Source organism: Candoia aspera, chromosome 3, assembly GCF_035149785.1.
Source record: "Candoia aspera isolate rCanAsp1 chromosome 3, rCanAsp1.hap2, whole genome shotgun sequence".
Lineage (NCBI taxonomy): Eukaryota > Metazoa > Chordata > Lepidosauria > Squamata > Boidae > Candoia > Candoia aspera.
Genome location: NC_086155.1, coordinates 82,871,364 through 82,888,984, shown reverse-complemented (window position 1 = coordinate 82,888,984; position 17,621 = coordinate 82,871,364).

Below are 17,621 nucleotides of genomic sequence, written 5' to 3'. Positions count from 1 at the left end.
AGGATGGAGGCCTTTGTGCCGTCTGGATCTGAAAAAGGAGGAAAGCCAGAAATCAGTGCAAAAGCCGAAGCAGAAGCTAGGGCTGGCCGTGCTTGGGGGTGAACGGGTGGAAGAGGTAACGGGAGAGGCCAGTGGGAGGTTCTGCCTTTCTCTTCGGCGTCTCCGGGGCCAGGGCTTCCCCATCACTTCAACCTCAGCGGCCCGGCTCAGCCTGCCAAGCCCTCGAAATCAACCACTAGCCCTCAGAGCCAAAGCCTAGCGCTGGAAGAACGAACCCAACCTTTCTTTCGCCGCCCCTAGAACGCTAGAAAGATATACTGCAATTACTTATAAAACATTCATAACTCCCGTCCAGTATTATCACCTCCTCTGAGGTTTGCGGATGGCGTTTCCCCCCTCTTTTGCTAGAGTGGGTTTTCAGTCTCTAAAGAAGGAAGAACAAGGCTAGGGCGAGACAAGGTGGGGAAAGAGGGAGGGGAGAGGAAGGAAAGGGAAAAAGCTGGGACAGCCTGCGGGTACGTATTATTTAGGCTTTGCTAATTAAGGAATGGTTTGCTGCTGCTTGGTACGCCCTCGCTCTCTTTTTCTCTTCTTCTCCCCCCCAAGTCCGCTAATAAATTCGCGTTAAAAACCATCTTGACCTTGGCCGCGTTCTCACAAAGGGGTACGGAAACGCCCACCTCATTTTCAGCTCTTGTCACGGCGGACCCTGACAATGACGCAGCGACAGAGCGGTGGGCGATGAAATTGTGCCCAGAGATATCCTGTCTCCATGCAATCCATCCCTCCCCCCTTGCTGCTCTCCTCTTTTCTGTGTTAATTAGGACTTAAGAAATAAATAATAACAGTGATTCAGTCCCCACCACCCATGCGAAAGCCCTTCTCCAAGATCAAGCTGCAGTTGCCCTTGGTCTATAGCAGTGTTTTTCAACCTTGGCGAGTTTAAGGTGGATGGACTTCAACTCCCAGAATTCCCCAGCAAGCAAAGCTAAAACTCGCCAAGATCGAAGAACACTGATCTACACGATTCTTCTCAGATCGGAGGCTTGCACTAAGATGCACCACCAGTGGCCAAGGAAATTGACAAGACCGGGAAACCGACTGGCACATAATCCAGCTCATGGTTGAAATCACAACCCTACACATTGCTTATTCAATAGTCTAGCTTCCTCCCAGGCAACTGAGCACAAAAATGGTGGCTTTAGAGTCCCAATGATTTCAATCGGAAAGGTTTTAGGCATAGCTTCCGTTGGAATGAATGGGCTTTAAACTACTGTTGTTTTTTTTTAAGGGCAGTGCCCATAGTGACTTAAAACAAAACAAAAATAGTCCCATTTGTAAATAAAGTACATGAAAATTCAAAGAGGAAAAGTAAGACATTCTAGATGCTCTGAATGCAAATCATTGGACAATTCTGTGGGGTGCATGTGGATGTGTACACACACGGAATTTAAGTTAAACTAAGTTAAGTTTTGGATTAAGTTGAATGACTGGAGAATTAAAAGCTGGTGTTGAATCTATATCTTAGTTATTATTCATTTCCAGAGTCAGAAGGAAGAAAAGAAGACCTTAAAATATTTTAACAACAACAACTATAACAGTTGTACTGATCGTGGAGACACCATACAGTGCTTCAATGCGTTTTGAAATATGTTTAAAAATTTGTTTTGAAAGATGTTTGAAAATATGCTTAAAACATTTTCTCCCACACAAAAAATTCTCTCTAACATGAACAAAATAATTAAAACACATTAAAAAAATGTGGGTAGAGGAAGAGACATTTTATGCTAACTAGACACAATGCTATGGATTGTCTGAAGTCTGAAGAGCGTCATTGACTTCAGCGGGTCAACAGAATTGCAACCGAAGTGTGCTTTTCTCCCAGCAGAATTATTTCTTTTCCTGAGTGGGGCAAGAGAAGAGGTGGCAGGAGCAGCAGAACATATAAAATGGTTTTTCTAAATGTTTGTGACCCCACCTTAAAAGAATGAGGTTGTTTCAATGGTGCAGGAGTTTTCTTGGAAAACCAACACTGTTTCCTCCCTCCCTTTAGTTTTTCCATGCCTGCGGTGCAATGTGAACTCTTCACTTCAGTGATAAAGAATTTGGATTGCTTCTCACTTAAATTATGAACAAGCTAAATAAACCCACTTCATTAGACGCCTTTGCTGGCTTCTAAAGCTAATTAAAAGAGGCTTTCCTTGGAAGAAAGGGCTTGGTTCGATGTTTAAAAAGCTACAGATGCATGCTCATTTAAATGCACTCAAGCAAAAAAAAAAATCCTTCAAGTTGTTCTTTCCCTCTTCCTTCCCTCTCCTCTCCATCTCTCTCTCTCTTTCTCTCTCGGTTTTAACAAGCTCCCTCGGAAGGGAATGATCACCAAAAGATGGAGCAAAATAATAGAAATAGCTTTGCCTTAAAAGGCTTCCCCAAATCTTCCTTTACCGCATTCAAGAAGCAAACTATTTTTAGGTTCTACTCTCTCAAGAGCAACACTTAAGTAAATCTTCCCTTTTTCTATAGCATTTGTCTATTTCTATTTCCAACAGGGTTGCAAGAGGACTGGCTCTTTCACCATCCATCTCTCCAGGATTCTGTTCATTACAGCCTCCTTCACCTCCCCGTCTCCCAGTTAAACATTTTCTTCCCCTTTCACAGAGGCTGATATTTCATTTCCAGCTTCCCTTTATCCTGGAGACCAGTGATCTTTTAGTGCTTCGTTCAGTGGAAGAAAAACGAAGGTAACTTGTTTTCTGGGTTGGCCATTCATGCTTTCTGTTACTCTTGCTTCATTATTGTTGTTGCGTTCAGAGAACAGAAGGAGCTCTTACCTCCCTCCAGAGCCCTGGAAAGGCTACAGCTGACTAGTGAAAGCTGGACGAAGAGAAACTGCAGGGCCTTCTGTCCCAGCTGTTCGTCCACTGGTGAGGCTGGACTTAGCTTTTTCTTCAGTCCTAGGACCTCCTTCCTTCCCCTGTGCCAACCTGGTGCTTCTTAGTTACCTTCCTTGACTCATTGCCTGAGCAATGGAGGCTCAGAAGATGAGACCCGCATATTGTGGTAAAGTAGGAAAGCTCTTGCCAACCTGCAAGGACCACCTGGAGGCAGGCACTATAGGACTAATTTCATCCTATTTGGGACGTGTTCTTGGAGGAGAAGGTGTTGGAAGTGATGTAAAACTCCATGGGGGGGGGAGGGAATGACATAAGGTATCTGTCTACTTTGAGGGTTTAAGGGAAGGTGAACTGTATTTTCTGATACAACCTGTAAGGGAAAGTCTTCCATTTCCCCAGGTATCTGCAGAGGGGAAGGGGAACAACTGACTATGTTAGGATATGGCATCAAGATTTCCAGAGGAATACACTCAGATATGAAGTTGCTCAATAGCTAACAGAGTACTCCAGTGTGACACCTTCCAGGTGTGATGAAGTGCAATTCCTACCTTCTGTTGATGTGCATCCTGGAAGTTACAGTTTAAGAGAAGGGCACCATTTTGGGAAAAAGCAGTGCTAGAGGTTACTGATGGTGAGGGAGATTTTCTACCCTTGGACCCTTGCTTGGGAATCAGAGGAAATTAATTCCCATCATGAACACTCTTGTCTCTAATTACCCTAACCTGGAAACAAATCACACTAGACAAGATAATACTTACTTCAAAAACTCGGCATAACATCATGTTGTAAGAGTACTAACTAAATGCTGATTGGATGAGTATTACTCACTGTAAGGCATCAGGTAGTAATTAGAATTAAAAGTCAATGTATGCATAAACCTTCAAAGAAAAGATAAAGGCATCAGTAGCCAGACAGATGAGCTTGCTGGCTCAGTCTGCATTAGCAAGCTTTCCCCCGATCTGTTAATACGGAAGATGAGCTATTTGACTTCCTTGGCCAGACATCTCTGCTTTTTGGGAAAGCTCTGGGCTGCGAGAAGGCGGAATGCCTTCTTTAGCACCACGGACAGCTCCAGAACTGGTGTGCCAAGCAGCGACGATTAAGTAACCTCCGGGCGCTTGGAACTTCGCCGCCTCTTCCAGGTCTCCTGGTCGGCTCTTTTCGGTCTGCCTCTAAGTCCGAGAAGAAGAAATGAGGCTGGGACGTGCTTCAGAAGGGGCTCTGGAATTCCTTACGTTTTCTGATAACCCTTTAAGCGCCAAGCAGGATCTGTCGGTACAGGCCTTGAAGGTAGGGGGAGCGGCAAACTTTTCGACTACAATTCGAGCTAAACTGACTATATTTCCTTATTCCATTAAAATAATGAGAATCAGGAGGCAGATGCTCAGTTTGAAGGAGGGAAAAAACGGTTTCCAGTAAGTGCCTTAATTCTCTTTCCTGTCTGATCAAACCTGAGTCATTCATCAAACCTGCTTATGAATACACCATCTTGTTAGCACTGTTACACAAAGCAGCTAGAGAGGGTAAACTTTCCATTTTATAATAAGGAAAGTTCTTTCCTTTAAAACATCCAATAAAGCAGTGGGAAGAAAAATTCCCTTTCCAGTTCTGTGTTTCATCAGCCTTATTGCACATTCCTGAAACTATTCAGAAATGAAACTTCCTCCTATAGAAGCAGTGGTTTTCTGGTTCTAAGATGATGTGCATCCACCTCGGTTGCCCTTAGTGGGAAGCAGAATGTTTATTGCACTAAATAAACTGGTTATCTGAACCAGAGCACACTGGCTGGTGGGTGTGAGGGTAAGGGGACATTTAGAGCATCATCCTTTACTCAAAAATAAGACCAATTACGTTTGTGAGGTTTATTCTCAGGTAAGTTAGGACAAGAGTGTAGCCATAACCAAAATGAAAGAGGGGACCAATTATGTGTTATTACTGAGTAAAATATATCCTTTTTCTACTTGAAGAAAAGCTACAACTGAAACTACAGAGTTATTCTGGACTAATATCAGTGAGGCTGAAGGAAACAATGGGTCTTAGCAGGCAGTGAGTGCAGCCTCAGGCCTTGGTTAGTATTTCAAATCATAGCCATGTCCTTTTTCTTATGAGCATGCCTTTGATTTCTTTGTATTCCAAGCAAACATTTGGTGAAGAGATAATTAAATGCAATTTTATGTCTGCTACCAATGGTAAAGAGTAAATCCAAACTCTTATTATTGTGGGGTGGGGTGGGAGTGGGACATGTCACTAATTTCAGCCAATCTGCAGGGGACATCAGAAAGCAGAGATCCCTTCCCTGCTCAATAAGGAAAGAGAATTTTGATTTAATTTAGATTAAAGGTAGAACATGTTGAAAATGGCAGGATCAGCCCCAGGTATCTCTTAGTGAGGCTCTGAAAGACTGAAACCTGATACTTGGGAGAGTAAGTACCAGTGGGAAATTGTTATCCAGTCTTCCTGATTAGATTGCAATTGGATTGTTTTAAATAATTAATATACTGTATATCTGGATATTTTTTATTTTTAGTATAGTAGCTAAGACCATAGTATAGTATAGCTAGTATATTTGCTTGTTGCAACCCCTCTCCCCTCAAAAAAATCAACCAAGAAACTTGTGGCATCTCAAAGAGTCACAGTTATCATTTACTCAATGAGCTTAACTTACAGTATGATTGAATTAACCATTTTATGGATTTGTACAAAACATGAAATTAAAAACTAACCAAAAGGGATAGATTCACTCCTCCCCATTCTAAGCCACAGAAATTTAACCAGATAGCTTTTTAAGTAATCTGGTTGTATGAATTCAGTCTTATTATGGCATTATCTTTGATGGATTTCGTGCTCTAATAAATCGTTAGCTCCTTAGGTACTACAACATTTTGGCTCTCTTGGTTTTAATTACTAGCCTGCCTGCCTGCCTTTCCCTATGTCCAAATTCAGAAAATAAAAGGCAGACCGACTTCTTACATTTTTCATCCATAAGAGAACACAGCTGTGTAAGAACATGTCTTTAAAAAGAGGGAAAAGATGCTCCCTTGCAATATTCTAGGCCTAGTAGAGGGGAATCTCCTCCTCCTGTGACTTTGCAGTTATAAAGAATCTGGAAAGAAATACATTTCACCTGCAATTTAATTACTGGAGAGAACTAATCTCTTCTCCTTCAGCCTAATTTTGATGTGATGGTAACCCCACGCCTGTGCCTATCATACTAATATGTATGGTTAGAATGTAACATGCTAATTTGTTTATGCAGACAGATTTTTAAAAATTCAGTGATATGACACCTCTCCCAACTCCCCGATTCTCTGCCACCTGAAGTGGTATAACCCAGGGATAAGTTTACCACCTCTATGTGAGTGGGGATCTTCTCAATAGCAATTTGCTTTTTAGTGGCCTTGTATACATAGGCCAAGAGTTTAGTTCCATGCTTCTAAAATAAGTTGCTATTTAGACATTAACGCAGCAATCAGTCTAGTCTTCTTCTTTCATAAGGAACAGTAACAGTAAGGAAAGTTAGGTACCATCTGCCAAAGGCCAGATTTAGTTCCTAATATTCTAATTGCTGACCTTTTTCAAAACGAAATATTTTTTTTCTCTTGCACCAGAAACAGGGTTTAGAATTAAACTTGGAATTCACTTCATCTGAGCCTTAATTCCTCACAATCATTGTTATAATTTTCATAGAAAACAAGAGTCTCATCCTCAGTGGTGAAGCTCCCTATGGGTTAGTTCTGTAGAAGTGATTTGCAGGTCTCAGCAGATGGCAGCACCTGGCTGGCTTTGTCTAGGCTTGGAAGGTAGGAAGCTAAGTAGGGTTAGGCTTGATTGGGACATGGATGGGAGACCTCCAGAGAATACCAGTGTTATAAACTAGGCTAGGAAGAAAAAAAAAGTACCCCTGAAGAAGGGAATTACAATACTTCTATACTCTTGGACATGTCCATGGAGAACACAACTCAAGGGAATCTTTATTAGTGATTATCAGAATATTATCTGCACTGGAGAAAGAAGGAGGAATAGAAGGTGCTGTTTGAAACTATTCCTTTTTGCTTGTACCCTGCCTGCTGAGCTACTGAAAAAGCTGCTCTTGAGGGTTAGAAGGATATTCTGGAAAATCTGTGACATGATAATAGGGAAATGTAGGAGAAAGGGGAACTGGTAAAGATTGCTTAATTTCCTTTTTTCATTGGGTACACTTTGTTAATTTAGGTAGCTTACATGAATGGAATAAAACTTTTCATTCATAGAGAGGCCAATCTGGATTTAATCTATCAATATTAATAATTCATGCCTGCTTTTCACGCATGAGTAGGTCCCATCAGTCTAATACAGTGTTTCTCAACCTTGGCAACTTTAAGACGTGTGGACTTCAACTCCCAGAATTTCCCAGCCAGCATGCTGGGGAGTTGAAGTCCACACATCTTAAAGTTGCCAAGGTTGAGAAACACTGGTCTAATATTTAGACTTTAATTACATTCACTGCAACTGACTGACCACTTTTCAAAACAAGGAACAGATGACTGTTCACACAAAATAGCATGAGTGCATAGAGAAGCTCATTAAGGCATGCCTGAATGAACATTACTGAACGTGGGGTGTTTTACTTGGTTTTTAAAGTAACCATTTCTTGCTTTTTAAGCTCACTTCAGTAACATTAAAATATGTACATCAGTTTTGCCAGAAACAATCAGTGTTGCTTTTGGCCTCAGTTTAAAAATGTCCATTTCACAGCAAACATAAATAGGTTTGGCTAGGGTGTGAGTTGCTCACTGGATCTTCTTAGTGTCATATGTGAAAAGGCCTTTAGTTTTACTTTCTGAATTTTTTTTCATCCAAACTCTAAATATTTGGAACAAATGAACATTCATAGCATTGGTCTTTCTCCACTACTTCCTAAAGTACTATCCACACATCCTTAAACTGGTAGAAAACAATAAGATATAACATTTGCTGTCCATGTTACCAATTCCTATCCTGTCTCTACTGAGTATGTTCTGAGTCACTGCTGAATGATGCTGCCCTGATTTGTGAGAATGGCATTTGTTACAGATGAGGTGATCAGCTTTCTCTTCTGGCTTTGATGCCCTTTCTTTTCAGCATTTTGCCAGCCACCTCCTACTCTCCATTTGGATACTTTCCAAGTTAAAATAATATGAAATATTATAAATAATAAATAACATAAATATAAAATAATATGAAACAGACACAAAGACACCAAGTCAGAAATTGCCCCAGAGTGAAGACAGGTATATTCTGCCTTGGCTGTACAACTAGCTTGGTCCTGGAGGCAGAGAACTGAAACTGATTAGCTGCTGGGCAACCCCTGTCTTAGTTCAGTGAAGGAAAGGGAAATCTTTGAGTTCAACAAATGCAGGGAAAGTGGCAAATAAGCAACAAAAGCCATTTCAACATCTTTGATTATTCTCTGGGCACCACAGTGAGAACAAACAGAGCTGCTGCATTTTAAGGTAAAGATACATTTCACAATACTGTTAAAGTGAAATAATAAAAGAGGCCTCCTCTCCTTCCTTAAATAAAATAGTGGAGGTATGCTGTCTTCTCTTCTACCTTCTTGGAAGTTGATGTCACAAACAAGGGGTGAGGAGGTGATGGGCATGAAAAGAACTCAGGAAACAAATTGCTAGTGAAGAGGGTAAACCTTGGGATAGAAAAATGGCTACCATGGAGACTGGCTAGGGACCAGAGGCAAGGGAGCAAGCACCTCCCAACACTCCCAAAGCACACTTCTGATTTTACCCATAGCAGATTAGTTGACTTGACCTCTAAGGTTGCGGGTGGTGAAGCATAATGGGTTTTACACACCCTAAGGCTGTCCCTGTATAGTGTCAGAATAAGAGGGAATTACTGTGTTATACCAGTACTGATGACTTCTTGCAGAATGCCGGGGACAAGATTAGGGCAACGCGATGGGGACAGTGTTGGAACCTCATGTTTTCATGTCACAGTTGTGTCATTTATTTTCTGAATATCTACCTGTGAATTTTAGAATTACCTGAACCTCTGCATCATCCAGTAAGACATATCCTGATATGCTGAATTGAACTCAGTTTCATCAGTCCTCTTAGTAAGTGCTTGGATACCAACTAAGGCAATCATTTATTTACAGTCCAGGAGGAAGCCTGGACTGGATTGGATTACAAAGCCTCCCTCATGGGAAAATGTTCAGGAAGGACAAGGAGCTGTAAGGAAAGCAGGTATCATGTTCCGTTCTCTGCTGATACAAACATCCTGTGAATGGAACACTACTTAGGGGATGCTCCTGCCAATAGAACCTGTTTCTCCCTATGATTTCCTCAAAGTGCCATTGTTAATATATTAATATGGGAGTGAAGTTGAGAACCAGAGTTTCTTAGGTTAGAGGTGTCAACAACCAATCATAGCCCAGCTTCAAGGCTGAGAAGCACTAGGCAAAAAGTTTTAAACCTTGGAAAGGATGAGAGAAAGGAGTGCTGAAATTAATCTACAGTGAGGAAAAAGAGGGAATACATTGTTTTAGTGGCTTCTTCCTAAAGTGCAATAAATATTTTTTTATTTAACTATGCCATGTTGTGTGTTGGAGTGCATTAAGTGAAATATGAGCCTAGAGTCTAGTCAAGCTATGCTAAGTTGAACGTCCATGAAATTCTGCTGAGATCTTGCCAATGAGCTTGACAATTAAGTGGATAAGGAAGTGAGTAAACAGTGTTTCTGAGTTTATATTCAAATAATATATTGAGCTCTTCAGGATAGGAGTTAACATAGAATAGGGAAGATTATATATTTGGGAATAATCCTTGGGCTTATCATTGCCTTTCCTTTTCATATTCAGATCTACTGAACTTTGAACTTTTATTCAAGGCATTATATTTCTTGACTAGACAGCCTGAGATTTGATTGGGGTGTTAAAGTTAGGGCTTGGGTACTAGCTAGGTTCCAGTTACTAGCTGATAATTCTTACCTCTTCCAAGTGCCACTGATTTTTATATTAATATGTCCTATTTTCCCACAAGCTTGCCCATTAATGAAAACTTTCCAACTTGTACTCTCCCAAATTAGGAGCAATTTCAAAGAGATAGAGAGACACGGCTTAGGCATTAATTACATTCCCTAACATTATGGTGGGCTTATGAGCAACCCTATAAATCCCCAGCTGCTGAGTTTAAACTAAAATCAATCTGAACTGAAGAACTATCTCCTTCTGCTTCACTTCGGGCCAGTAAGTCTACATTTCTTTATTCTAGTCACAGGCAAGAATACAAACTAGATATGGGGATGTTGCTGCTAGAAAAACTGTTACCATTTCCAGAGCTCAAAAAATCACCATCCCTCCTCATTTCATCATTATTTCATTTACCACTATATATTTTAAAGAACCAAATACACAAGATTTAAATGTAGAACTCTAGGTTAAAGCCAATTAACATTCAGCAGATTAATAAGGTACACCCATGTCAAGAAAAAAAATGAAGTTTAAAGAAACAATTTTAGTAGAAGGAAGTATAATATTAGCATATTAAATCTAGTTATTGAACATGAATCTGACCCTGTAATTTTTTATATGAACTGAGAAGTAAGCACACTGTAGTCTGAATAAGTGGATATAATGATGGAATAAATGCTTTGGCTGGCTTGGCTTGATTTTGATTATTTGTTTAGTAATTCCTGCATTGCTCAAAGATGGATAAAAATGTATGATCTCAGATTTAATGGAACTGGTTATTACCAATCAGGACACACCTGTAGAAGAGAACGTTATTGATTTTAATCAGAGGCATCTGAAAAAAACTGTGATGATGCCAGAATGACAACATGCATACAATGACACCATCATGTAAATGCTGCCATTACATATTTGTGTCCCAGTGTCTGATGTGAATCATGGTGTTTGTGGGATGACTTTGTCACACATCATTTGCTTCTCCCCCCTCCCCCCCCTTTTCCGATGCCCAGGATTTTAACTGCACAGGACAATCACAAGGAATGCTTTGATTTATTTACTCAGATGAGTTTAAAAAGCAATGTCAGAGAGATAGATCTATCTATCTGGTGTAATTGCAGCTGGTTGGGGTGGATCATAGAAAATATGTCTCCCAAACATCATGATATGCTTCTAAAAGAGCCATTGAGATTTGGAAGTTTTTTAAAAATACGTTCTCAGGATAGTGCTTCATACTCAGAGACTCTTTCTTTGGAAATATAATCCTCTATCAGCACTGGCACATTGTAAGACACATTTGCTGGTTTTACATTTTTTTATATTATTATACAGAATGTATGGCAAAGGGTAAGCAACATTTACTAGCCATTTGGAACATTCAATAACTCATAACAGTTACAAAAGTAAACATTTGTAATGTATTCATTTAGCATAACAACAGGGTTCTTTGATTTTGGTCAGGCATGGAGGAAATAAAATCTATTAGACTGGACTGAAAGTTAGCTCGACTGATATGGATTGTGTCATAAATATATGTTACATTAAGTTAGCAACGTGATACACATCAAATTCACAAGACACTCCAAAACAATAGTTTAAAAGATACCCTGATATTTTAAAAGAATTAATGAATACATCATAATCTGTTTTCTCATATGAGAACAATGAAATCTCACCCAAGAACCAAGAAATCTTAACAAAATAATGGTCTCATCCAAGATTTTGCCTGATTTATGCAATGTTTATTTTTATTTTTGTGTCCAGCCCATTTGTAAAATAATTTAATTGTGCCCCAAGGCAGAAATGTTTTCTGACTCTTAGTTTATTTCCTCAATATTGCTTTCTAAGGAAACAATTCTATTACACTTAGCTGGGAGCAAGTCCAACTGAAAGTATGGTCACTTTGTGAGCAGACATGCACATGATTGTATTTTAAGAGATCCAGGTTGTCTAAATAAAATTGCAACCAAAGAGAAGCTCAGCATCTTTGTAGCTACAGTTTCTAGGGAGCATTGAACAGACCTCTTTGTAAGTCAAGTCTGTTGAAGGTCTTTCAATTCAGAAATACAATGAATTGAAGTTCAGTGGTTTAAATTCAGATGTAAATATATTGATAGTAAACCAAATTAAATAAAAAAATCATAATTTAGTTATGTCTAACTGGATTTCAATGGTTCTAGTCTATTCTGGATCCAGAACAATGTTTTTAGGATTGGCCAGCTGTTCTGCTTTAACTAACACCTATACTGCCACTAGTTCAGCACTAAAAACACTAGAAGTTATTTGTCAACTGTGTGTGTCTCTATTCATAGCATTCTTAGAGCAGCCTACATTTATTTTTATCACATTCAAATCTTCATCTGAAATGTCATGTACAGGGCTGATTATCAGGAAGTTCTTCCACACCAAGTTAAAAGTTAGTGATGGACATGCTATGAAAATGATTCTGTACATGCACATAAGACTTGGTGTGAGCACAATACCTTTCTGCTATTCATTAAGGTAGCCCCTGTTTCTTAAGAAGCTTGAAAAAAGGTGTGGCTGCTTTAAGGATTTGGTTCAATTAATATGACTCTTAAAGCAGCTACATACTGTATATTCAGTTGCTCCACTTAGTTAGAGGCTCAGATATATGTTTGTTGCACCTTAAGAAGATTGTTTTGTTTCCTCTAGAGGGTTTGGAGGGGGCATATATTCAGGTCCTTGGGTACTAATAGCATTACCAAATCCCACTGATTTTGCAATACAGTATTTTTGTGTTTCAGGCCTGCCACCCAGAATGTAAAGTGTTATTTAAATTAGGTGGCCACTAGTTCAGATGTAGCCCCGTGCCTCAGTCTTCCTAGTGTCTTTCCACTGATGCTGCTGATATTTCTTCTGGCCTGCCCCTGATCTTCCCAGGGTCTTCCCACCAACTCAACCCATAATCTTCCTGGCATCTTCCCACTACTGCTGTTAACCTTCCTCCTGGCCCTCCTGCCCATTCCCACAACTTTAATTTTATGCACAATTGTAAAAATGATATGTTTTATTCAATTTAGTGGACAAAAGATGAGTTGTAACTTAGGGGGGAAAAAGGTTCACATGAATCAGATTGGATAGATAATAACCCTACCAGCAGGATGGGAGAAATGGCAGGATCCTAGGACTTAGTTGGGCCTATTATTTGCTGGCTGATGCTGCTTGCTGATACTGCTGTACATGCTGCAATAGCAGTAGCATGGAGCAGAGTGCTAGGCACATGCAATATATTTACACTATTCTGTGCTATTAACATGCATGTATCACACACGCGTGGCCTATATGTTTTGCTCTGTGGTGTTGTTGGCTGGTTGTATTAACTATGTGATGTAGCAAAGCCAAGATGTCACTAAAGAGAGGGTATCACCAAGATCACCTTGCCTGTCCATTTTAAACCTAAAGGTAGACCTGAGTTAAAAAGATTTGATACTAATATAGGATTTTCCATAGGGAGCTATCTTCTTAGATCCTCTGATGTCAAGTAGACAGATATAGATGAGCAAGACTCATGTTTTGAATTCTAAGCTCCACAAGCAATGTTTGATTAAATAAACTTTAAGACTACTTCTCATCAGGTTTTGGCTTTTAAAAGTCATGGTTTGGAAACTACTTGAGTGTTTCAGAACTTTTCAGCTAATACAAATAGGTATTTGTTATTTGCATGTATTGAGTTATGAAAGAAGAGCTTAAAATTAAAGATTGGATCCTGTCTGTTAGGGTGTGTGTGTCTGTGTGTGTGTGTTGTAAGAGAAGCAAGAAATTGAGAATGAGGCGTTTTGCAAGGAATCTCCTGCCTTTTCATTTCTATGACACACATTAACCGCAACACAGGAGTTCCAAGAGAATTGTCTTGTTCCCTTGTCTCTAGGAGCCCATGTAGGGCTATTTAATTGCCACATTTTCAAACCAATCTAATGGTAGGGATGTCTTAGTAATTACCTTAATGAGATAACACCTTCCTTTCCCTCAATCTACTCATTATCACGCTTCTTGTTCAAGTTCCAGCTACAAAGAACTATACATATAAGGGTAAAAAAAAAAGGGAGGGGAGGAGGAGTCTGAAACTTGGTTTCAGTGTCCTTCTGCAATTTAATTGATGTATATTTCCAATTTAAAGGGGAGGGGAAGACATCCTCTCATATCAAAGAAATGTTTGAAAGGAGTAAGCCTAAACATCTGGGCACCCTTAATTATTCGTGGCTGGCTTCCTTAGTTTGACCTGTAGTGATGCAAAGGTGCCAAAGTGATGAATTTTAAGATGTTGGGCTGTGAAGACGTGCAGCTGCAACACTGATGGATTTATGAAGGGATGGTAACAAGGTTAGCTGCATGTGAAGTGTGAATTAAGATTTTTGCAAAGCGACTGTGATTGCAGACAGGCATAATGTTGTACCCTGGCATGAAATCTTGCTATTATTGTAGAATGGTCAGACAGGGTGTGAAATGACTTATTACTTTACTTTTGTTCTTTAATGAAGTTGGCTGCTGTTGAGGAGGAACGGCAGGTAAGACACTAGAGTGAATGCTTGGAAACTAAATGGTAAGCAACCACTGATTAAATATTTGGTATAATTTCTCCCTCCCAAATATACTGACTTTAAAGTAAAATTCAGTTATCTTTGACCTATCTATCTCACCTTCATATTAAGTCTTCTCCCTTAGGAATCAAAGCTAGAAGCATACTTTTTTCTTTTCACCTCTAATGATCTAATTTTGGAGAGTACAAATGCAAGAATGACCTGTTGTACAACAGTGATTGGAAGCACAGGCATCTGTGGTGGTGGGGCAAATGATGAAAAGTACATCATGATATCACAAAACAAATTCCAACCCTTATGTGCTTGCGTTCAACACTGAAGTGCATGTACGAAAGAGCAGAGTTTGCATTGTGATGTTACAATGCACATTTCATCATTTTAGCACTGTGGTTAGGGACAGATGCCTCTTATTGGAAGGGAGCATGATGAAAGCTGTAAATCATGCAGTGATGCAGTGGCTTCCTCCTCTGTCAATGGGCTAGCAGTAACATTTGATGATTAACAGCATGAGCTTATGTCTATGTACTCAGACAGAAGCCACATTGACTTTAATGGAGCTTACTCCCAAGTAAGTTTGCAGTCCATTACTTCTTGTGGTACATACTGTAAGTATCTGGAAAGTACTGATCTCTCATTTCAGCTGTTACACCATTGCAAGAAGGCTTTGTCTACATCTATATAACTATTGATTGTGATTGACAGTGATTTGCATAAAATAATATCACATGTCTCACCAAATAACAGGGATCTTTTAATTTCCTGCATTTATTTGTGTGTAGAATTTTGGCTGGCAGTATAATCCCACTGAGTTTCAAGAGTTCACTGATCTGCAGAATAACTGCAGGCCATTATGTGTTTCTTTCATTGTCATACACACACACACCCACACACATACACCCCACCCAGAAAGATGTGGGGGCAGGCTGTCTGCTTAGCATACATTTATCACTTGCTTTGCACATGGGCATGTTGAAACACTACTTATCACCATTTATGATTCAATCAGATACATTACCAGGATTTTTATGAATACTGTATGCACAGCAAGGCAGGAGGAAATGGGATGAATGTCTCTGGATCCCACCATGAACAAAAGGAATCTCTAGCCAACCGATCTGAGGATGCTTCTGCTTGGAACCCTGTGACATATTTGCTTCCTGCCCTTTGTGGGATGATGGTCTTTATTTATCTCAGACAATATACTAATTAAATTAAGATATCCTGTCGAAACTGAATTCAAATTCAGGCATGCTACTCTGGAAAGAAAAATATCCACATCAAGATCATGTTTGCCTGTGAATGGAATTCTGCACATAAGATGTTCTGCTGGCAGATATGGAATTCCTCATTGCCTATTTCCCATCTTGTACTACCCAACAGTCTGCTCCAAAATTTGAAGCAACCACAGGAACAGTATGGAAACTGACACTTAAGGGATTCAGTATTTTGATCAACTCTGAAAGGCATTTCTGCATTTTGCATAATGCATAATAAAAAACTGTTGACATTTCTTGAGGTTGGCCCAACAGGAATAATTAGTTCTGATATATAACATGGAATCATTTTTTTAAAAACACAATTAACAAAATCCATGTTTTGTTATTTTTTACAAATGATCCTTCTTTACCCTTGGAGTCTCTGCTGGAGAGACTGAGGCAACATGGCAACCCATCAAAGTCAAGGTTAATTCACACAACTGATGTGACATTTCCCAAATATAAGCTTAATGGTCAATCACCCCCCTTGCATTGTAAGGTAGTTGTGTCAATGTAGAATCAAAGAATTATCTGTGTTAACTGATGTGATGATAGCTTCTTCTGTCATACAATCTTTAGTACATATTCAGAGTCCCATCACAGCCTGAGGATACCTAATTCTCTCAAAATATTCTGAATAGATTCATTATAACATTATATATTGTGAAGGAGAGTAACCAGTAACTTAGCATATTTGGTTCAACATTTTTTCAATAAGAGTCACATTACTATTAAACATATTGGAAAAGCCAAAATTGAAATTTCCATTGGATGACTTTAATTTACAAGTAGTCTTTCAACCTAAGGAGATAAAATTGGAGAGTTCCATGTATGTTACCGTAAGATTTTCTTGGAGGGTGGGTGCATTATAAATAAGATCAATATAACAACAATAGATCTGATTACATCTCCTATTGACAACAGAACAGTGATACCACATGGAAATGGTTATGACTTTTAAAGAAGCCTTTCAAAATAAAGAATATGAGTTTATTTTTCTCAGTAAGTATTCTTATGGTAAGAATACTCAGTAAGTATTCTCAGTAACCCTGAGAAGATTCAGCAATTGTCCTTTTTTCTTTTTTAAAAATGGTAACATTGGCATCAACTACATGGATTGAAACAAAGAAATGATAACTCTGGAAGTAGTTTAATGCTTTGCCTTGATTCACAGTAGCCTAGGATTCTGCCTTTGCATTTCCTTGCAGCCTGCCTGCCTTCGGCGGCTGGCCTATTTGAGAAGCTTCCTTTTTATCTGGCAAGAGCACTGGTGCGAATGCAATGCAAAGTGTGAGCAGCAAATCTATGCTTCTTCCATGGAGACTAAGCTCATTATACTGCAGTCTTCTAAAACATGCCTAACCCCACCAATCCAGAGCGCTGGATCTCAAAACTGCTGAAGAGCATGGACACCCCAATTAGCACTTCCAATGTACTGTTGACATTTCTTGAGGTTGGCCCAACAGGAATAATTAGTTCTGATATATAACATGGAATCATTTAAAAAAAAAAATAACAAAACAAAACAAAACAAAACAAAAAGCAGCAGGAATGCTTGGGTGAAAGCCTAGCTTAGTCTTGCACCTGCTAATGTGGAACGTTATTCTGCTCTTATTTTGTGCTCCATTGAGGCATAAATATTATTGGTGAACCGTGAGACCTATCAACTCTAGATTTATGTTATATGACTGATAATGGAAAGGTTACAACTGAGTTAAATTTGAGGACTAGGTTAGGCATAATTTCTTGGAGGCTTCTTTAATGCCCATGATGTATCTTCAGTCTTTGGAGTGTGTTTCAGGTATTTCTGCTAATTATTACAAAGAGATTGATGAAGCATTTAAAAGCCTCCTTACTTTTAGCAAGGCAGAGCAATAGTTCAGCATCCCAGGCCTGCAACTAGGGTCTGTGTCACCTGAGGCAAACATGGATTCCACGCTCATTTTGGCGCCCCCCCCCCAGTGCTCATTCT